The following is a 20,237-nucleotide window of genomic DNA, read 5'->3' on the forward strand; positions in this document are numbered from 1 at the left end:
CGTGCTGGGCAGCTGTCCTTCTGGTTTCCAGCATGCACATGCGCATCAGCCACCGGGTCTTCCGGTTTCTGGCATGCATTTGAAGACCAGCTGCCCAGCGCACATGTGTACACCAGAAACCAGAAAAGCAGCTGCCCAAGTGTGCATGCAAGCGCCGCGAAGATGATCTTGTGGTTTCTGGCATGCACATGCGCACCGGCCTAGTTTTCTGGTTCCTGGTGCACATGAAGACCCGGCTGGCCAGGGCCCATGCGTGTACCGGAAACTGGAAAATCATATTCCCGGCACTTGCATGGACGCCGAGTGGCTGCTTTTCTGGTTTCCGGTGCTCCTGCATGTCAGGCCTGCAGCCATCTTTTCTTTTGGATCTTTGGCTTGCCACACTTTCTATTATTCTACTATATATTTCTATGTGGGAAAATGGGAAGTGGGGATTGTATGGAGTTAGATGATAGGTAGCCATAAACAACATTCTTTCTAGAAGGCAAGGTTCATCCTTTGTCTTGCACCTCTGCACCTCACCGGAACTGGATGGGTGGAACTGCCAGCATGGCAGTGGGAGATTGGACCAGGGGTGGATTTGTGATGGGTGGGGGCAAGATCTTGAACTTTCAACTAGAGGGGGAAAACGGAAAGTTTTCAGATTCGGGTTCTCCCAGCTGTGCCAACATGGCTCTCTTCATCAATTGAACTTGAGCAATACTTTGCCTTGGACTCTGATTTACTTTTGGATGCTATTGTGTGAAGACCAGTGGGCCGGAATCTGGAAGAGTGACGGCTTGCATGCCCAGAGAGATGACTCTTTGTGCCACTTCAGGCACATGTGCCATAGATTCGCCATCACGGGTATAGAGCAAGGTCCCCAACCTTAGCAACTTTAAGCCGGGCAGATTTCAACTCCCAGAATTGAAGTCATCCAGGCTTAAAGTTGCCAAGGTTAGAGGACCCCTGGTATAGAGGAGCTAATCCTCGACTTACAACCACAATCAGAATTCCCCGTTATACTAAGCGAGGTGGCAGCAAATTGAGTAGGACCGGATTTTACATCACAAGTGTTTGGTTTTTTTAATAGCCAGGATTGTTAAGCTATTCAGCATGATTGTTAAGTGAATCACACAGTCGTTAAGTGAATTTGGCTCCCCCTTTTGAATTGGTTGGTCAGAAGCTGAATTCCGGAAGGCTGCAACTCTCCTAATTCATGCCAGTGGCCAAGTTGGCTTGAATTATTTTTCGTCACGTGGTCACACGGAGACGCTGCCACAGTTGTCAGGGTGAGGACTGGTTCGTAACTCGCTTTCCTCCCCCACCCCCCAGCGCCGTTGTAACTTGGGACGGCTGCTAAAGAAACATCTGTAAGTCAAGGACTTCTGGTACCAACCAGATCCCAGGGGGATGAAAGCTATTGGGCTGCTCTCCTGTCAACGGGCGACTCTGGGACTCTGCAGGGATGGGCATCAAAGAGCACCCTGTTTAGATAATTAATTGGGAGCTCCGTATGAACTGCAAGTCAACATGCCTTCAGGAACTGTTGAGGTCAGCTTGCACCAAATTCGGAGGAGAAGTTTATTTCCAAGCATTCCGTTCCCCAAACTTAATCACATTATTTATTTGCAGGCGTTCCCCCCCTCCCGCCCCGTCATTACCAAACATTGTTGATTCAAAGGCAAAGCAAATGATCAGCTTTTTTGTATACTGGGTGGAAGACAAGCGGAGTTAGACGCGCATGCAGAAATATGGATGGCAAATGGGAAGAGAAACACAAGCATGCCTCAGAGAGGGACAATGACATGCGCATCTTAACACCGAGTTGCTATTAAGTACTTGGTGATCATCTCTCTCTCTCTCTCTCTCTCCCTCCCTCCCTCTCTCTCTCTCCTAGCTCTATCTATCTATTTCTCTGTCTGTCTGTCTGTCTGTCCGTCCGTCCGTCCATCGATCTATCCCTATATCTATCTGTCTGTCTATGATCTATCTACTCTACCTATCATCCATCCATCCCTATATATGTCTGTTTGTCTCTTTCTGTCTGTCTGTCATCCATCCATCTTCATCATCAATCTGTCCCTGTTCATTCATCCGTCTATTCATCTCTCTCTCTCTCTCTCTCTCTCTCTCTCTCTCTCTCTCTCCTAGCTCTATCTATTATCTCTGTCTGTCTGTCTGTCCGTCTGTCCGTCCGTCCATCCATCCATCCCTATATCTATATGTCTGTTTATGATCTATCTACTCTACCTATCCATATCTATCAATCTACCTATCATCCATCCATCCCTATATATGTCTGTTTGTCTCTTTCTGTCTGTCTGTCATCCATCCATCTCATCATCAATCTGTCCCTCTGTTCATTCATCCGTCTATTCATCTCTCTCTCTCTCTCTCTCTCTCTCCTAGCTCTATCTATCTATTATCTCTGTCTGTCTGTCTGTCCGTCCGTCCGTCCATCCATCCTTCCCTATATCTATATGTCTGTTTATGATCTATCTACTCTACCTATCCATATCTATCAATCTATCTATCATCCATCCATCCCTATATATGTTTCTCTTTCTGTCTGTCTGTCATCCATTCATCTTCATCATCAATCTGTCCATCTGTTCATTCATCCGTCTATTCATCTCTCTCTCTCTCTCTCTCTCTCTCTCTCCTAGCTCTATCTATCTATTATCTCTGTCTGTCTGTCTGTCCGTCTGTCCGTTCCGTCCATCCATCCATCCCTATATCTATATGTCTGTTTATGATCTATCTACTCTACCTATCCATATCTATCAATCTACCTATCATCCATCCATCCTATATATGTCTGTTTGTCTCTTTCTGTCTGTCTGTCATCCATCCATCTTCATCATCAATCTGTCCCTCTGTTCATTCATCCGTCTATTCATCTCTCTCTCTCTCTCTCTCCTAGCTCTATCTATCTATTATCTCTGTCTGTCCGTCTGTCCGTCCGTCCATCCATCCTTCCCTATATCTATATGTCTGTTTATGATCTATCTACTCTACCTATCCATATCTATCAATCTATCTATCATCCATCCATCCCTATATATGTTTCTCTTTCTGTCTGTCTGTCATCCATTCATCTTCATCATCAATCTGTCCCTCTGTTCATTCATCCGTCTATTCATCTCTCTCTCACACACACACTCTCTCTCTCTCCATAGCTATATCTATTGATATTCATCCATCCATCTATTCACCCATTCACCCATCCCTCTAGTTATCTGTAGTCATTTATTTAAAACCACTATTTGTAACCACATTCCCAAAATGTGCTTAGGGTAGTGTAGGGATACATACATAGTGCCTGTCTACAACTTTTAACAGCCTTTTCTTTTCCTTCCCTTCCCTCTTTCTTTCCTTTCTTCTTTCCTTCCTTTCCCTTCCCTCTTCCTTTCCTTTCCTCTTTCCTTTCCTTTTCCTTCTCTTCTCTCATCCTATCCTATCCTACCCATTGCTTTCAATTTCAACACCTCTGAGATGCATGGACTTCAGCCTCTAGAATCCCTTAATCAGCCTGCTTAAGGACAGGTGAAGCTAAACTCGATTTCTGAAGACAAAACAGGGACAATGTTGGCTTTTATAGGAATGGGATGCCAGCCTAGAAACCTTCAGCCTGGCCCAGCGGGGTGATGCTTCTCTCCCAAAGATTGCAACGTTGTCAAGGATATTGGCTTTCTCTACTGACATTGTGGAACTGGAAAAGCGCAGAATTGTGAAGTCTTAGCAGGAGGTTCAGGAGAAAACATTATAAATCAAAGAAAGGAAAGTCGTGACTGGGATACAGGTAGTCCTCGACTTACGACCAGTTGTTTAACAAACCTTCAAACTTATGACAGACTCCCCGTAAAGGTACATATGATATAGGTTTGAAGTTCTGACACCTGTAGGGCCCCCCCCCCACCAGTCACATGATGGCATTTCGGGCCCTTGGCCAAAGTTTGCATTTACAGCCACAGTTGTGTTTTTGCAATGTTTTGCCAAAAAAAAAAAAAAAAAGGTCTCTATTTCCGGATTTTGGCATAACATCCCAGAGTCAACAACCATTGCTGCAAAAAACAGCCCCAAAAGTTGCGGATTGGGGCAAATTACGTGATGATCCACTTAATGACCATCCTGACTTACCGGCATTATTATCATGGTCATAAGTCAAGGACTACCTGGAAGCAGAACTTTTCAACAATGGGTGAAGATAAGTTCCACATGTAGAACCCAGGTCATTCTAGGAAATGTCCATTTCGGTGAATTTTAAACACAGGTGGTCCTCGATTTACAACCATTCATTTAGTGACCATTCAAAATGACAATTGACTCATATTTATGGCGCTTGAAGTGTCCCAGGGTCACGTCATTCTCCTTTTGTGAACTTTTGACAAGAAACATCAATGGGGAATCAGGATTCGCTTAACGACCGTGTTGCTAACTTAACAACAGTGATTCACTTAAGAAGCATGGCAAGAAAGGTTGCAAAATGAGGTGAATCTCATTTAATAACTGTCTTGCTTAGCAACAGAAAGTTTGGGCTCAATTGGGGCCGTACGTTGAGGACTACCTGTACAGAGATATGAATTCAATTTTTATTGTTTTTCATTCCCCGATAGAGACAAGTGTTGTGTGGGGATATAATATTATACATTACAATACAATAGCAGAGTTGGAAGGGACCTCAGAGGTCTTCTAGTCCAACCCGCTGCCTAGGCAGGAAACCCTATATCGTTTCAGGACCAATGGCTCTCCAACATCTTCTTAAAGACTCTCAGTGTTGGTGCATTCACAGCTTCTGGAGGCAACTTCTGTTCTACTGATTAATTGTTCTCACTGTCAGGAAATTTCTCCTCAGTTCTAAGTTGCTTCTCTCCTTGATTAGTTTCCACCCATTGCTTCTTGTTCTACCCTCAGCTGCCTTGGAGAATAGCTTGACTCCCTCTTCTTTGGGGCAGACCCTGAGATAGTGGAAGACGCTATCATGTCACCCTTAGTCCTTCTTTTCATTAAACTAGGTAAGGTTCCCCTGCACATGCTTGCTAGTCGTTCCCAACTCTAGGGGGCACTGCTCATCTCCGTTTTTAAGCCGAAGAGCCAGCGCTGTCCGAAGACGTCTCCATGGTCATGTGCCGGCATGACTAAATGCCAAAGGCGCACGGAATCTGTTACCTTCCCACCAATGGTGGCTCCTATTTTTCTATTTGCATTTTTTACGTGCTTTTGAACTGCTAGGTAGGCAGAAGCTGGGACAAGTCACGGGAGCTCACTCCGTTACGCGGCGCTAGGGATTCAAACCGCCGAATCCTGATCCTCAGCTTGTCTTAGCTATTGAGCCACCCTCTTCATTAAACTAGACATACCCAATTCCTGGATTGTTTGAAACCTGGGACTAAGAAGGCTCCCTTCATCTCAACAGGATGAAAGTGAGGAAAAGGGATCGGCTGATCTCCCCGCAAAGCCCAGGATGGTGTGAGCAAAGTTCCAAGTCAGAGATGCAACGTCTCCCTGACGCCCTGCACGAGTGGCGACTGTGCAAGGACCGTCCGGTGAGAGAGGACAGTAAAATCCCTGGGATCCTCCCAGGCTGTTTCCCTGGGAGCTGACCATCATCGTCAAGGTCAGTTCCCCTGCTCCCTTCCCAAGCCCTCCATGGCCTACAAGAGCGATGATTTTTCTCAAAGCAAAGATAAACACTTTTCAAGGAAACGGAATTGAGGAGGCCCTATTTACACCAAGTCTTTAAAAGAAACCTCTTTTCCCCAGCTCAGGAAACTGGAAGCTCTAGCGTCCGGTGCCAAAACAGTTTCCGTTTAAGAACGGTGTTTTATACACAGGGGGAGGAGAAGATTGTAAAACGCAGATCACTCTTGTGGTTAGAGCAGTGTTTCTCAACCTTGGCAACTTGAAGATGTCCGGACTTCAACTCCCAGAATTCCCCAGCCAGCATTCGCTGGCTGGGGAATTCTGAGAGTTGAAGTCCGGACATCTTCAAGTTGCCAAGGTTGAGAAACACTGGGTTAGAGTTATGTGAGAAGGAGGAAGAGGGAGAAAGCGTGTGCGTGCACCCACAACCATAATGCGAATGCACACGTCCCTCCCTCCCCACGCCCTGTTTTGAGCCTTGAAAGCCTCCTGCACCAGCCCGGAATCAAAATCGGGGAGCAGTGCCATCGGTTTGCCATTACGGGGTTAGATTATCCGGACTTTTAACCCTGGTTAGGAGAAGAGGGACACTTCCTGGACTTACGTTTATCAAATATGCCCAGGTAGTCCTCGATGTATGACCACAACTGAGCCCCAAAGTGTCTGCTGATAAGCCAGACGCTTGTTTTGTTACGACCTTTCTCGCCACAGTTGTCAAGTGAATCGCTGCAATTGTTAAGGTAATTGCACGGTTGTTAAGTGAATCTGTTGCTAAGGGAGACATATGTTAAATGAGCATTGTCTCATTTTATGACCACAGTTGGAAGACTGCAGTTGGAAGAGTGCAGAGAAGGGCAACGAAGAGGATTAAGGGAACGGAGGCTAAACCGTGCAATGAATGGTTGCTTTAATTGGGTATGAAAAGAAGGACAAGGGGGGACATGATAGCAGTCTTCCAATATCTCAGGGGTTGCCCCAAAGAAGAGGGAGTCAAGCTATTCTCCAAAGCACCTGAAGGCAGAGCAAGAAGCAATGGGTGGAAACTAATCAAGGAGAGGAGCAACCCAGAAATAAGGAGAAAGTTATATTGGAAGACTGCTCTCCTGTCTCCCCTAGTCCTTCTTTTCATTGAACTAGACATACCAAATTCCTGCAACCGTTCCTCGTATGTTTTAGCCTCCAAAGGACCTGAAGGCAGGACAAGAAGCAATGGATGGAAATTAATCAAGGAGGGAAGCAACCTAGAACTACTGAGAAATTTCCTAACAGTGAAGGCAATTAAACCAGTGAAACAACTTGCCTCCAGAACTTGTGAATGCTCCAACACTGGAAGTTTTTAATTGTAATTTAATAAATTGTAATTTAATAAATTTATATGCCGCCCAATCCCGTAAGAAGAGATGGGACAGCCACTTGTCTGAAATGGCATAGGATTTTCTGGCTGAGCAGGGGGGTTGGACTAGAAGACCTCTAAGGTCCCTTCGAACTATCTACTATCCCAAAGGGGGAGGCACATTTTTTAAAATCAGAATACGAGTGGCCACTCGCGAGTGTGCATTTGGCAAATCATTCCTTAACTTTGGCCCAAGTATCGCACCTTCCAAATCCTTCCTTACGGAGGGTGGTGTGCGATATAGGTGAAATTAACTCAAAATCATTACAAGGGATTTCTTGTTGTTGTTGTTGTCGTCGTCTTTACTCAACACAATCCCAGTTGACAAACCTAGGCCCCAGTTTTGCTGACATTAGTTTACGTCTCATTAAGATTCTAATGAAAACAGGATGCCGGCTCGACTTGAAAAGACAAAAAATATTTCCTTTTTTGTAATTTTTTTTTTTTTAAAAGATGATCCAATTGCTGTGTAAGCAAACGGGGGTTTCGTTTCCTAATATATATATATATATAACCGTGGCTTCAAACGGACCACAAGAGACTCTTACAAGTGCATATACAAGGGATTTAAAGTCTATTACATTCCATATATTCTTGGCTTTAATCTAGAGCTTTTAATCTTGAGTCAAGCCAATGTCATCTCTATTTGTCAAGGCTGGCTGTGATTACTCTGATGGGCGCAAGGAGAATCCACTATGCTGGGCCTTCCTGGGGCTTGTTTGACAGGTCAACCCACATCCTATCTTTTTTCTTCGGTGTCTTTTTATTTCATTCTATTATTTCATTTTTATTTCCTCATTATTATTATTTTTATTTTAGAAAATTTAATAGGGACGCGCACATCTTAGGGAACCAGTTTTGTCTGGGGGTTAGACACTGGACTAGAAAGTCTGTGAGTTCTCGTCCCACCTTAGCAAGCTGGGTGACTTTGGGTCTGTCACCAGGAAATGGAGAATTCTAGTACCGCCTTACTCATGAAAGCTGGCTGCGTGATTTTAAGACAATCACCAGGAGACAGTGAGTTCTAGTCCTGCCGTAGGCATGAAAGGTGACTTTGTGACTTTAAGGCAATCACCAGGGGATAGTGAGTTCTAGTCCTGCCTTAGGCATGGAAGATGATTGGGAGACTTTGGGCCAATCACTAGGAGATGGGGAGTTCTAGTTCCACCTTAGCCATGAAAGCTGTCTGTGTGACTTTAAGGCAATCGCCAGGAGACGGTGAGTTCTAGTCCTGCCTTAGGCATAAAAGCCAGCTGAGTGATTTTGGTCCAATCACTAGAAGATGGGGAGTTCTAATACCATCTTAGTCATGAAAGTTGGTTGTGTGACTTTAAGACAATCACCAGGAGACAGTGAGTTCTAGTCCTGCCATAGGCATGAAAGATGACTTTGTGACTTTGGGCCAATCACTAGGAGATGGGGAGTTCTAGGCCTGGCTTAGGCATGAAAGCTGGCTGTGTGACTTTAAGGCAATCACCAGGGGGTAATGAGTTCTAGTCCTGCCTTAGGCATGAAAGATGATTGGGAGACTTTGGGCCAATCACTAGGAGTTCTAGTTCCACCTTAGCCATGAAAGCTGGCTGTGTGACTTTAAGGCAATCACCAGGAGACAGGGAGTTCTAGTCCCGCTTTAGGCATAAAAGCCAGCTGGGTGATTTTGGTCCAATCACCAGGAGATGGTGAATTCTAGTAATCCTGCCTTAGGCATAAAAGGTGACTGAGTGGCTTTGGGCCAATCACTAGAAGATGGGGAGTTCCAGTCCCACCTTAACCATGAAAGTTGGCTGTGTGACTTTAAGACAATTACCAGGAGACAGGGAGTTCTAGTTCTGCCTTAGGCATGAAAGAGGACTGGGTGACTTTGGGCTAGTAAGTCTCTCTCAGCCCAGCCTACCTCACAGGGTGGTGGGGAAAGGAGGAGGAGGAGGAGGAAGGGGTGTCGCACATGTTTGCTGCTTTGAGTTCTTGGTAAAAATAATAAAGACTGGATAGAAATCAATACATTTATTAAAAAAGAAAATATCTAAACAAAAAGCTGGGGAGACCAGGATGGGTCCCACAGAAGAAGAATGATTTGAGAAAGAAACACAAACCATTTCAGGGGGAAGTAGTTGGAAATACTGTGGGGCCAATCCGATTGTTTTTTGCAAAGACATTTGATTGAACACACCCAATACATTTTTCCAAGACTTTACATGTTTTTTTTCCCCCTGAAGGAGTGGATGTTTCCTATCCTGTTATTTTTATATGTCCCCCCTCCACCCTACAATAAACATGGCTTTCATTCTTCATCCTGCACCTTCCCCATCTGGGGGGGCAAGGCCATAAAATGCAGAACTGGCAGGCCAGCCAACAGACCACGGAGGGGTGACAGCCTTTCACAGATTCCTAAAAACCCTGCAAGAATTTCTTTGAACCCGAGATCAAAGCCGAAGAGATACTTAATTCTGTGGTGAGCAACTCACAGGCAGCCTATGCTAATGGGAACCAGCAGAACCTTCCAAAAAGCTGATTAAATCATGTTAATAATATAACATTAAAGTCAACACAGCTGAGTGTCCATCAATCACCCCAAGGTCCTCGCATTCACTACTCAAAGTGACAGAAGGGCAGGGGGGGGGGAACCCACAAGAACTACAAGTGGTCCTCAACTTACGACCACAATTGAACCCAAAGCTTTGGTTGCTAAGAAAGAAAGTTAAGTGAGTTTTTGCCCCCATTCCACCTTCCTTGCCATGGTTGTTAAGTGAATCACTGCAGCTGAGCAGCTGAATTTTGATTACATGACCACGGGGAGGTTGCAACTGTCATAAGTGTGAAAAAGGGGGTAAGTCACTTTTTTCCAGTGTGATTGTAACTTTGAATGGGAATAGAATAGAATGGAATGGAATAATGAAATAGAATAGAATGGGATGAGATGGGATGGGATGGAATAATGAGAATAGAATGGAATAATGGAATTAGAATAGAATAGAATAGGATAGAATAGAATAATAGAAAGAATAGAATGGAATGGAATGGAATAATGGAAATAGAATAGAATGGGAGGGAATAATGAGAATCGAATGGAATGGAATAATGGAATTAGAATATAATAGATGGAATGGAATAATGAGATTAGAATAGAATAGATGGAATGGAATAATGGAAATAGAATAGAATGGAATAATGGAAATAGAATAGAATGGAATGGAATAATGAAATAGAATAGAATAGAATGGAATGGAATAATGGAAACAGAATAGAATGGAATGGAATAATGAAATAGAATAGAATGGGATGAGATGGGATGGGATGGAATAATGAGAATAGAATGGAATAATGGAATTAGAATAGAATAGAATAGAGTTAATGGAATAATGGAATTAGAATAGAATAGAATGGGATGGAATAATGGAATTAGAATAGAATAGATGGAATGGAATAATAAAATTAGAATAGAATAGAATGGAATGGAATAATGGAAATAGAATAGAATGGAATGGAATAATGAAATAGAATAGAATGGGATGAGATGGGATGGGATGGTATAATGAGAATAGAGTGGAATTAGAATAGAATAGATGGAATGGAATAATAGAATTAGAATAGAATGGAATGGAATAATGGAAATAGAATAGAATAGAATGGGATAGAATAATGAGAATAGAATGGAATGGAATAATGGAATTAGAACAGAATAGAATGTAATGGAATAATGAAAATAGAATAGAATGGGATGGAATAATGAGAATAGAATGGAATGGAATAATGGAATTAGAATAGAATAGAATGGAATGCATTAATGGAAATAGAATAGAATAGCATGGGATGGAATAATGAGAATATAATGGAATGGAATAATGGAATTAGAATAGATTAGAATAGATTAGAATAGAATAGAATAGATGGAATAAAATAATGGAATTAGAATAGAATAGAATGGAATAATGGAATTAGAATAGAATGGAATGGAATGGAGTAATAGAATTAGAATACAATAGAATGGAATAATGGAAATAGAATAGAATGGAATGGAATAATGGAAATAGAATAGAATGGAATGGAATAATGAAATAGAATAGAATGGAATAGAATGGAATAGAATAGAATGGGATGGAATAATGGAAATAGAATAGATTAGAATAGATGGAATGGAATAATAGAATTAGAATAGAATAGAATGGAATAATAGAAATAGAATAGAACAGAACAGCTTTGCACTGGAGCACAGATGAAAAATGAAAATTGAAATGGCAGCTGCATTCTATCTTACAGAAAAATCTCAAGAAATTCAAGAGCACAGTGGCAATAGTAGTAACTCATAATAGTACCGCCTAATAGGAGTTGCTCACAGTAGTCAGAGAGGAGTAATCCAGGGTCTCCTCAGAGCCTGGAGACGAAATTGGGAAGACCCCGTGTGACACACTGCATTTGGTGTTACTAATTACTTAATTATTGTACACCTAGAACTGCCTTTAGCTGAGATGCGTGGCATGTAAGTTTAATCAATGAAAATACCAATAACGTAAAAGCCATGGAAAAATCTGCAGAGTGAAGCAACCTGCCTTGGTTACACATTCTTCATTCTGCCCTCAAACTCAATATATGGGTAGCCCTCGACGTACGACCACCATTGAGACTAAAACTCCCCTATGCCAAGCGAGGCCGTTCTTAAGCGAGCCGTGCCCCCCCCCTTTTTTTTTGCCACGGTTGCAAAGCGAATCACGTGGCCGTTAAGCGAATCTGGTTTCCCTCGCCGACTTTCCTCGTGGGAAGCCACCTGGGAAGGTCACAAACGGGGATCGCGGGACACCCCCCCTCCATTCCCCGCGGGACGGCGCAACCGTCATAAATACGGTTGACGAGCGTCCGAATTTCGACAGAGGCCCTTCCATGGGAAACGGCCGTTGTTCAGGTCTGCCGTAACGTTGAACGGTCACTAAACGAATGGTTGAAAGTCGAGGGCTGCCCGGATTGTATGTATGTAATGAGAGATCCACTCCAGCGAAAGAGGAGAAGAGAGATCAGAAAGGGAGGCGAATGGAAGAAGAACAGAGGCAGCCAACGGAGATCCTTTCCCGCCGAGTGACACGGAGGCATGCTGGGAATCCACTCACCAGGGAGCTTTGATGGAAAAGCACCCCGCTCCAAAGAGGTAAGGCCTTCACGGAAAGCAGGGGAGAGGCACAAAGATTAGATGGGAGAGGTCATTTAACCACGAGCCACTTCATCAGCTCCTTAAATATATATTTGCTTTTAGCGTTTCTTAAAGGGGGGGGGGATGCCAACCCTTACCCCCCCCCTACTCACCTGCAAAACAGAACTGGACAATTTGCCACGGCCAACTCTCGCCGCAAGATATTTCCAACCATTCAAAACCATTTATGAGCCGCGGTGGCGCAGTGGTTAGAGTGCAGTACTGCAGGGCTACTTCTGCTGACTGCGGTTCAAATCTCACCAGGCTGAAAGCTTGACTCAGCCTTCCCTCCTTCCGAGGTGGGTCAAATGAGGAGCCAGATTGTTGGGGGGCAATCGGGCTGACTTTGTAAATTGCTTAGAGAGGGCTGTAAAAGCACTATAAAGCGGCATATAAGTCTAAGTGCTAAGTGCTATTGCAGTCTAACTCTGCCCACAGCCAGGAGTTCGATCCTGACCGGCTCAAGGTTGACCAGCTCAGCCGCTTGCCCCCAACAATCTGGGTCCTCATTCTACCCACCTCGGAAGGAGGGAAGGCTAAGTCAACCTTTCAGCCTTCCATCTTTCCGAGGTGGGTCAAATGAGGACCAGATTGTTGGGGGCAAGAGGCTGACTCTGTAAGCTGCTTAGCAAGGGCTGTAAAGCACTATAAGTCTAAGTGCTATTGTAGTCTAACTCTGCCCACTGCTACGAGTTCGATCCTGACCGGCTCAAGAGCCAAGGTGGCGCAGTGGTTAAATGCAGCACTGCAGGCTACTGCTAGATCAGCAGGTCAGCGGTTCAAATCTCACCGGCTCAGGGTTGACTCAGCCTTCCATCCTTCCGAGGTGGGTAAAATGAGGACCCAGATTGTTGGGGGCAATATGCTGACTCTCTGTAAACCGCTTAGAGAGGCCTGAAAGGCCTATGAAGCGGTATATAAGTCCACTGCTATTGCTATTGCTATTGCTATTGCTCAAGGTTGACTCAGCCTTCCATCCTTCTGAGGTGGGTCAAATGAGGACCCAGATTGTTGGGGGAAAGAGGCTGACTCTGTAAATTGCTTAGAGAGGGTTGTAAAACACCGTGAAGGTGTATATAAGTCTTAAGTGCTATTGCTAATTCTTTGTTGAATTATTTGAATTAATATTAGAATACAGGAAGTATTATTACAATACTTGCCATGTGACAAGAGTTACGCTAATACTGGCGTCCTTGACTTACAACCGTTCATTTACTGATCTTTCAAAGTTACAAGGGGGCTGAAAGAAACGGAAAAACAGCATTGTTTTTTCACACTTATGACCATTGCAGCATCCCCATGGTCACATGATCAAAATTCAGGCACCTGATGAATGGCATGTACTTATGAAGGTTGCAGTGTCCTGGGGTCACGTGATCCCCTTTTGCGACCTTTCTGATGAGCAAACTCAATGGGGAAGCCAGATTCACTTAATAACCGTGTTACTAAATGAACAGCTGCAGTGGCTCGCTTTACAAGTGTAGCAAGAAAGGTCGTAAAATGGAACAACATTCACTTAACAAAGGCCTCGTTAGTCACTCAAATTTAGGGCTCAGGATTAACTATTTCTTTAACCATTACCAAACTCACTTAACAAATGTCTTGCTTAGCAACATAAATTTTGGGCTCAGTTGTGGTCGTAAGTCGAGGACTACCCGTATTTTAATTTTCGGCATTCGTGTCCTTTCTTTCATGATTGTGTCCCATCATTTCTCGATACGAGGACTGAGCTGGCTGGGGAATTCTGGGAGTTGAAGTCCACCCCCTCTTAAAGCAGCCAGCATTGAAAAACATGGATATAAACATTGGGGATGAACAGCCATGTTGTACGTAACCTTAGTTAGAAACCGAATAGTATCTGAGCTGGGTTTGGTCTTGTCTAGTAAAGTAATACAGATGCTAACTGTTGGAATAAGGCATTGGCTTCCTAAACCAGAGATTGTGGGTTCGAGTCCCATCTGGGGTGCCAATTGTTGGAAGAAATGTCTATCTGGGCTCAATTCCAAGTTGGGGGGGGGGGAAGACACTGGAAACATTGAGGCTGCTTGGAAAGATGGTTTAATGGTGGACAGGACCACATGGGTTGAAGGTCTTGGGCGAAGGAAAAATGGAAGAGATGCTGGGAGTGCCTCGGTTTTATGCCCTCTCTGGGCTATTGAATTTCAGCTTGCGTTCTAATTGGTTGTCGGTCCCCGATGAGGCCGGGGAGGGGGTGTCTTATCTAACTTTGTAGGTTGTGTGTCTTTTGAGTCCCGAGCTTGGTTGTGTTCCCAGGTGCCCTGTGGGGGGATGGGTAAAGGGCTAATACTATCATGCCTTAATCCCATCACCCTGGAGGTAAAGGGGAAGATCTTTGTTATGTAGAATAGACTGATCCAGGCCTTTTAATGGGGGCTATTAAGAGTAAGACTGTTTCCTGCCTAAAACATGTTTCTCCATTTCTTACCCAGGGAAATATAATATTCTGCTTTTTTCAATATTTCCCAGGATATTTCATTTTTCTAGCAGAAGGGATGGATTTTAACTTCCTACATAACGTTGAGACTTAGATTCATGGCTTATGAACATGGCACATGTGATGCCGGCAAACCTCAAGAGTATGCAAGAGTATGCACAGAGCATTTCCTGCCACAAAGCAGACTCACTAACCTTTTTCTGTATGCAGCGGCAGCCAAAAAAAGCCAATGCAATCCTAAATTGCATTAACAGAGGGATTCAATCAAGATCAAGGGAAGTACTAATACCCCTCTATAAAGCCTTAGTAAGGCCAGACCTACAGTACTGCATCCAGTTTTGGTCACCACACTATTAAAAAGATGTTGAGACTCTAGAAAGAGTGCAGAGAAGAGCAACCAGGATGATGAGGGGACTGGAGGCTAAAACAGACAATGAACGGTTACAGGAACTGGGCCTGGCTAGTCTACGGAAGAGAAGGACCAGGGGAGACAGGATAGCATCTTCCAATATTTGAGAGCTGCCATATAGAGGAGGGATTTCAAGCTACTCTCCAAAGCACCCGAAGGCCAGACAAGGAACAATGGATGGAAACTGATCAAGGAGAGATTCACTTGAAAATAAGGAGGAATTTCCTGACAGTGAGAAGAAAAATCAACCCATGGAACAGAAGTTGCCTTGGGAAGTTGGGGGAGCTTCATCACTGGAGGCTTTCAAGAAGAGACTGCCATCTGTCAGAAAGGGTGTAGGGTCTCCTGCTTCCTGTCTCCTTCCAACTCTCTTAATCTATTTCTGCAAGACTCTCGCCCCTCAAGTGTGGGTCTGGCTAGACACTGAGCAAGGAACAGGCATTCCCCTTTCCCAAAGTGTGTGCGCGCGCGCACGCACACACACACACACACACACACACACACAAACCCTATGTGGCTAAAGATCAAAGGCAAATTTCCATAAGTTTGTGGAAATAAAAACAAAAACGACAAGTTCAAAAGAGCAAACGAAAACCCCAAGCCTTAAAAAAAGAAAATTAAAAACGAAGACCAAGGCAATGAAGCAGAGATGCAAGAGGCGGGGGAGCAGCAGGGAGTTAAATAACTGAGTTAAAAAGAGGCTTGAGTCGAAGTCTTTTGCTAACCACGAATGGCTACCTTACTTGTTGCATATGGTAACAACGAGCAACTTCACATCTGGCCACACACTTTTGAGATTGCCAAAGGACACGGCACTGCTCCAGTAAAATCTATACGTTTATGAGGGGTTTTTTTTGGTATCATCAGTTGCTTGTATGGTGTTTAGACGTGCCATTAAAGGTAATTCTCAATTTACAGCTACCCTGTTTTCCCGAAAATAATCCCTCCCCGGATAATAAGCCCAATTGGGCTTTTGAGCGCATGCGCTAAAATAAGCCCTTCCCTGAAAATATTGCAACAGAGCAGCAGCCGTGAGGTGACCACCCTCACCACCTCCTGCACCTCAAAAATAATAGCCCCCCCCCTCAAAAAAAAATAAGGCCAAGTGATTATTTCTGGGGTCAAAAGAATATAAGACCCTGTCTTATTTTTGGGGAAACACGGTATCCATTAGTGACTGTTCAAAGTTAAAAAGGCCCTGGAAAAAGTTTATGAGTGTTTTTGACACTTATGAGCGTTGCAGCATTCCCTCGGTCATGTGATCAAAATTCAGAGGCTTGGCAACTGGCATGTACTTATGACGGTTGCAGGCTAACCTGGGGTCACGTGATCCCCTTTTGCAACCTTCTGGCAGGCAAAGTCAGGTTCACTTAACAACCTGCATTCCTAACTTAACAACTGCAACAACTTTACAACAGCAAGAAAAAGTGGTATAAATTCAGTTAACACCCGCCACACTTAGCAAGGGAAATTTTGGGGCTCACTTGTGGTCGTAAGTCGAAAACTACCTGTATCTCTCGCATGCCCTTTTCATTCCCCTGTGAACCCCTGCTATGCTAATGCACCATTGCCCTGCCTGATCTGGCAGCATTCAAGGCTGCAACTGAAGGCTGGTTTTGCAATTCAAGGCAACGGTGCTGTCCACTTTCCCCACTAAGTTTCTGCTGGCCTGGGAGACAACTTTCCAGGGTCAATAGCAATAGCAATAGCAGTAGCAGTTAGACTTATATACTGCTTCATAGGGCTTTCAGCCCTCTCTAAGCGGTTTACAGAGTCAGCATATTGCCCCCAACAACAATCCGGGTTCTCATTTTACCCACCTCGGAAGGATGGAAGGCTGAGTCGACCCTGAGATTTGAACAGCTGAACTGCAGAACTGCAGTCAGCTGAAGTAGCCTGCAGTGCTGCATTTAACCACTGCGGACCTCGGCTCTCGTCAAGAGGGGAGATCTGGAGCCATGGCAGAAGCAGTGGTGGAAACAACCCTCAGAATGGAATGGAATGAGAATGGAAGAGAACAGGAAGAGGATAGGATAGGATAGGACAGAATTAAGAATAGAATAGAATAGAATAATGGAATGTGAATAGAATTAAGAATAGAATCGAATAATGGAATTTGAATAGAATTAAGAATAGAATAGAATTAAGAATAGCATAGAATTAAGAATAGAATAGAATAATGAAAGTGAAAAGAATAGAATATAATTAAGAATAGAATATAATTAAGAATAGAATAGAATAATGGAATGTGAATAGAATAGAATAATGGAATGTGAATAGAATAGAATAATGGAATGTGAATAGAATAGAATAGGAATAGAATAATGGAATGTGAATAGAATAGAATAATGGAATGTGAATAGAATAGAATTAAGAATAGAATGTGAATAGAACTAAGAACAGAATAGAATGGAATAGAATAATGGAATGTGAATAGAATAGAAAGGAATAGAATGGAATGGTATAGAATAGAATAACAGAGTTGGAAGGGACATGGAGGTGTTCTACTCCTCCTGCTCAAGCAGGAGACCCTATGGCATTTCAGACAAGTGGTTGTCCAATCTCTTCTGAAAAACTTCCAACTTCACAACTTCTGGAGGTAAGTTGTTCCACTGATTAATTGTTTTCACTGTTGGGAAATTTTTCCTTATTTCTTGGTTGCTTCTATGCTTGATTAGTTTCCATCCACTACTTCCTGTCCTGCCTTTAGATACTTTGGAGAATAGGTTGACCCCCCTCTTCTATGTTGCAGCCCCTCAAATATTGAAACAGAGTTATCGTAACTCCCCCTAGTTCTTCTCTTCTCCTCTCGTCTCCCTTGTCTTTTCTTCTCTTCTCCCTTCTCTTCTCCTTTCCTCTCTATTCTCCATTCTCTTCTTCTCCTATCCTCTTCTCTATTCTCCTCTCCTCCATTCTCCTGTCTCTTCTCTCCTCTCTTCACTAGACTAGCCATGACCAATTCCTGCCATTGGTCTTTAAGTTCTAGCCTCCAGGCTCTTGATCGTCTTTGTTGCTCTTCTCGGCACTCTTTCTAGGGCCTCAAAGTCTTTTTTTTTTGGGGGGGGGGGGGGTTGTAATCTGGTGTCAGGAACCGGACATAATATTCCCAGTGTGGCCTGATTTCTCCATAAGTTGGCAAAGGTCCTTTGGTATTTCTTGCTGGGAATGGACTGTTCCCATCACTGCCGCCTGCCCTTTTGAACAGGAGATAAAAGGCCCTTTGCACCAAGGACTTCCTGCATCCATAAAATCATCCAAGCCCCGAATTATGTCCTTCCTTCTGCACTGCGTGGTGGCCTCCTCATTGAAATGGCTCCTCTCTGCAGTGTCTCAGCAATCTTTCCTCCCCTTGTTATCTGATTTTTCTTAATTGGAGATGGCAGGGATGGAACATGTGACCTTCTGGAAGCCGAGCAGCTGCTCCACCACTGACCTACAATATCTTCAGATCCGGTACAGAGTTTGTGCAAAAAAAAAGGATTCAAAGCCTAGATAAGGTCTCAGGGGAATCCAGGGAACATTAAAAAAAGAAAAAAAATCTCAGCTGCTTTTGAGAATGCAAAACCAAAACTTTGGATTTGACATCTGCAGAGGGACAGGAAGGAAGGAGGGTGAATTATATCTTCCTGACCGCTTAGTCATTAAAAAAAAAAAAAAAAGAGGTGGTGGAAAGCCACCAGCAGCATCACAATTTGCATCTCTGCCGCTCCGCTCTCTGACAAGGGATTTACTATTCAGTAAATGAATTGGAAGGGACCTTGGAGGTCTTCTAGTCCACCACCCCTGCTCAGGCAGAAAAAAACTATACCACTTTGGACAAACGGTTGAGCAATCTTCTTAAAAGTCTCCAGTGATGGAGCAGCCACAACTTCTGGTGGCAAGTTGTTCCACTGGGTTAATATGTTCTTACTGTCCGGAAGTTTCTCCTTAGTTCTAAGTTGCTTCTCTCCTTGATTAGTTTCCATCCATTGCTTCTTGTCCTACCTTCAGGGATAATAGCTTGACCCCCTCTTCTTTGCGGCAGCCCCTCAAATATTGGACGACTGCCATCATGTCACTCCTAGTCCTTCTTTTCATGAAATTGAAAAGAAGGACTAGGGATGACTTTTTTTTCTGCCTCCCATACAATATGCCCATCCATCCATCCATCCATCCATCCATCCATCCATCCATCCATCCATCCATCCATCCATCCACCCACCCACCCACCCACCCACCCACCCACCCACCCACATACATACATACATACATACATACATACATATATATATATATATACACACAAACAGCTTTGTGCATGTGTGTGTGTGTGTATTTATGTATGTATGTATGTATGTATGTATACATACATACATACATACATACAAACAGCTTTGTGCATGTGTGTGTGTGTGTGTGTGTGTGTGTGTGTGTGTGTGCATGCATATGTGCCAGGATAACTCTGGAACACCTCCAGCAATTTCAGTCTAACTTGGTACACAGATGACTTACTCTCTGGAAACAAAAACACCCCTAACACCCCTTGGGGTGTGTTTTCTGTTAAGATACAGCCTGTTGTGCCTTAAAATGGTTTCTATTGTACTGCCGTAAAATGGCTTCTATTGTACAGTGCAGTGGAGTTGCCATGGTAACGGTTTCATACAACTCCATAAGGAGGCTCCCTCTGGTAAGGGAGACAATCCAACATTAGAAATTACGTTTGACTCGGACATTTCCCCCCTATAAATAAATAAATACCTGGGCAACGCCGGGTTATAAGCTAGTTAAAATATTTAATAAACTGGCAACATTTTATTCAAAGAGCCAGTGTCAGACAGGCTGGAGGCCATCTTTTTCTTTGGATCTTCAGGGCTGCCACACCTGGTGGATGGCCATGTAGTGGGAACTAGCGGTGGGGATTGGATGTTGACGGGGTGAGATGTATAGCCATAACAACATTGTTTTCCTTGGGAGTCAAGGACATTCAGCCTGCACCTGGAGAGGCGTGACTGGGCAACAACTCCCAGATGGCATGGTGACCTGACTGGACCGTGTGATGGACATGTGGGTGAAGGGGAAAGGACTCTGACTCTCCTTTGGTGGGGAAAATCTGAGAGACTTTCTGATTGTTGTGGCCTGCCAGCAGCCAGTGGAGCTGGTGGCAGATCTGGACAGTGAGGAGGTTGAGGAGGAACTG

The 20,237-nt window shown here is 43.9% G+C and overlaps 1 protein-coding gene across 1 annotated transcript in view; it reads right to left on the minus strand.

The window, feature by feature from the left end:
• BCAS3 (BCAS3 microtubule associated cell migration factor) overlaps positions 1 to 20,237 on the minus strand; it is a 448,094-nt gene that overhangs the window by 126,526 nt on the left and 301,331 nt on the right.

Source organism: Thamnophis elegans, chromosome 4 (assembly GCF_009769535.1).
Source record: "Thamnophis elegans isolate rThaEle1 chromosome 4, rThaEle1.pri, whole genome shotgun sequence".
NCBI lineage: Eukaryota > Metazoa > Chordata > Lepidosauria > Squamata > Colubridae > Thamnophis > Thamnophis elegans.